The sequence below is a fragment of the Solanum tuberosum genome, unplaced genomic scaffold, assembly GCF_000226075.1.
Source record: "Solanum tuberosum cultivar DM 1-3 516 R44 unplaced genomic scaffold, SolTub_3.0 scf00087, whole genome shotgun sequence".
In the NCBI taxonomy this organism is placed as follows: domain Eukaryota; kingdom Viridiplantae; phylum Streptophyta; class Magnoliopsida; order Solanales; family Solanaceae; genus Solanum; species Solanum tuberosum.
In genome coordinates this window covers 818995-822759 of record NW_006239017.1, presented here as the reverse complement: position 1 = coordinate 822759, position 3765 = coordinate 818995, and positions in this window count along the sequence as shown.

The window sequence follows — 3765 nt, the reverse complement described above, 5'->3', positions numbered from 1 at the left end:
ATATATATATATATATATATATATATATAATAAAATTATCATTCTATACATTGCTCCTTAAAGAGTGTGTCAAGTCAAACACAACAAGTAAAAATGGACGGAGAGAGCAACTTTTAATTCTCTTTTTATATCTATTAATAAAATAATACATAACAACACAAATATCTAAAATTCATGTTAAATCATAAATTTTAAAAATATACCAAATCAAACAATATCACGAAGAAATTACAAAATTGGTTTCCATATTCCATTTCCAAAATCAGTGGGTCCGCCTCAAATATTGAATATAAGTCTAAAGTCTTTGATTTTGGTACCACATGTTTCTTATGTGTTCTTTATTCCATTTAGTGTCAATGTTAATGACTTGAGATTTGAATCTTTTTTATGGAAAATGATTATTCCGTCCGTTAACTTTTACTTCTTTTTATTTCAAAAATGAATTTTCAAGTTTATTTGTCATTTTTTATATATCAATAAAAAAAAATCTTTTATATTTTATTTTAATATTAATTATTTATTTTTCAAATCAGTTTTTAAGATCTACTCCCTCCATTTCATATTAATTGAATTGTTGAGACATGTTTCATTTTTTCAAATTAACTTAATTGTTCAATTTTCAAGACTATTTTTAGAATGTTCTTCCAATTTTACCCTTCATTAGTTAGTATTGGAATTAGTTATTAATTAAAGTTTAGTTATTTTAATCATAAATTTGACAATAATTAATAAGGTAAAAATGGAAAATTATGACTAATTTATGTATTAATCTTCTTTTCTTAAAGGGTTTGAACCACCTCAATAATTCAATTAATTTGAAATGGAGTGAGTAATACTTAAAATTAAATAATAAGGATAGTATGGTAAAATAGTCATGACTCATGACAATCATATAATATGATAAAATAATCATGGCAATCATTATTTTCTCGGTGTTTAAAATCTAAATGTGAAATAAAAATGAAAGGAATAAAAAATATACTAATAGTCGAATGCTGTTACAGTATTTAGCATTTGTTGTTCCCTAATCTCCATTTAGAAAAAATAAATAAATCCTGTGGACTCAATAATCATGACTCAAACACGTTTCAGATATTTTTCTTGCTTATGCTGTCGTGAGTCTAAGTTAAGAGTGAATTTATCAACAAAGTAATAGTAATTATTTGAAACAATCATCATGCTTACTATTAATTAATTTGCGCTTCGCGCGATTACAAATTTTTATTAAAATTTCAAAATATTCTCTTGATGCCCAAATATCAAAACTATTAAAACTCTTCTTAGTCTTCAAATTTAAACAGATTGGGTCTCAAGCTTTAAGCTACATATTATTGTCATTTTTTTCTTTAATTTTAAAACTTTTAATCATCTACAAATACTTGATTATATATAATAATAATAATAATAATAATCTATTTAAGTGAAACAGTGATTTTTATTTTCTTTTATAGCTGAATCATGAAAAAAGATATGAATTTCCAAAATAAGAAGGTACTTCCTTCCTTTGATCATTTTTCTTTTTACACACATATTAAAAAATTATAAATAAAATGATAATTTACTAATTCATCCCTTAAGAAAACTTTTTGGAAAATTTACAAGAAAATGTGAATACTTTAAAAAAGAATTAATTGTAAGGATAATGTAGGAACATTTTAATTAACGTTCTCTTGATTTAGTAAGATAAACAACTATTTTTAATAGGATGATCAATTAATATGAGACGGAGAGAGTAATGACTTTAAATTGACATGTGTATAAATTTAAACATAATTTTCCTTTGTTTATTTAATATATTAAGTATATATCTAACTTTCAAGAGCTACACTTCAATGGAAAGAAAACTTTAGAAGTGTTCAACGACAACTATTTCTGCAAAAATAATAAGTGAAGGGGTAAAACACACAATGAAATCTTTTTAATTTAATATTTTTCTTTTTTTTTCCTCCTCCGTTTTCTTCTTCTTCTTCTTGCTTATTCATTCTACTAAGAAAGAATCAAAGAATATCTATCTTTTCTTTTCCTCTCTCTCTTGAACATAACATTCTTTATAACTAACTATTAATTCCATTCTGAAGTTACTCCTTTTTAGTCGTAAAAATTAGAGCAACTTTCACATATAGCAAACACAAAATTCATATTTGTATGCTATAGCAAAGTTTGCATAATTGTGCTTCATAGCAAACATAAATATGAATATTTCGCTATACATATATTTCGCTATACATATACAAAAGGAAACAGTTGTATAATCTGTTTTGGTATACATATACAAAAAGATCAATTGTATAAAGTGAGAGAGGCGAGTGAGCGAGCGAGATCTGGGAGAGTGGCGAGCGAGATCTGGGAGAGGGGAGAGAGGGGAACGAAAATATATGTATATATACAATTTTTCTCTACGCTTTATACAAACACAAATGCACTTTATACACTTTGCGTTTGTATAAAAAACGAGAGAGGCGAGGGAGAGAACGAGAGTGGCGAGCGAGATTCATCAGGAGAGAGGTGAAATAACAACAGTTTGCTATGAGGTACAATTAAATCAAAACTATATTTATAGCATTTAATTTGAATTAATAGTTTGCTATTATATACAATTTTCCCTAAAAATTATTAAAGCTACAATAACAATTCAAAAAATATATAAGTATATATTACTCTTTGTTTTTTTTAAAAAAAAAATCTATAAAATTCAGTACAGGATATCGCCAGAAAAGGAAGAGAATTCAAAATACGACTGAAATTCTCAAGTTTCAATACTTCTTTAGACAAGTTAAGAATTTATCATTTATGTATTCCTTTTAATTGAAAATATGTAAATTTAATTGGCAGAAGTTATTGTAAAATAACATATTCACTTATTATTATTGATATATTTTTTACTTTAGCCGCCAACATCTAAGCAACAAAAACATGTTATATTATCTAGAATAGTACAAGATAAAGGAGTAAGAAGACATATTATTATTATAATAAATATAGAAAATAATTAACACAAAAAACTCTATAGTACTTGAGTATTTTTCAAGAGAGTTCATAAACATTAGAAGAAGAAGAAGAAGAGAAGAGTAACATAAATAATTTTTTTTATATCAATCCACAAAAAATAATAAACAACTTACCAAACAAAATAGGGTGAAATTACATTCACGTATAATTCCATTAGTCACCTAATTTCAATTTGCAAAAAAACACAAACATATATCACAAGTAACAATATAATATAATATTATATAAATCTTTTAAAAGAACAAATAAATCCAATGGAATTAATCACCTGGCAAAAACACAAACATATATTACAAGTAACAATATAATATTATATAAATATTTTAAAAGGAAAATAAAAAAATAGATTTCGAATTGAGTAATCACCTGACATCGAAATAAATGAAAAATAGAATTGGTTGAAAGTAACGATTAAACTTGTTATTTATCATATGGTGGATATAAAAATATTTGAAGAAATTTTGCGATGCCATATATATATTTGCTCCAAGTTTGTAACAGTTGTGATAATTCAAAGGTCTTAAAAATAAATCGTAATAATAGGTAAATGTAAAAACTGCAACTTTTAAGAGCATTCATTTCTTTGTTAAATGTAGCTTAAAAAATTGTTTTTACCAACGACGTGGGCAATATAATCCAATGCCACTCTTTCTTCTGATTAATTGCCTTTTTAATTTATTAAAGAGGAGTATTGTATGTATATTAGTTAATTCTCTTTTGCATTTCCTTGATCCATATGTTACATACACTTATAAC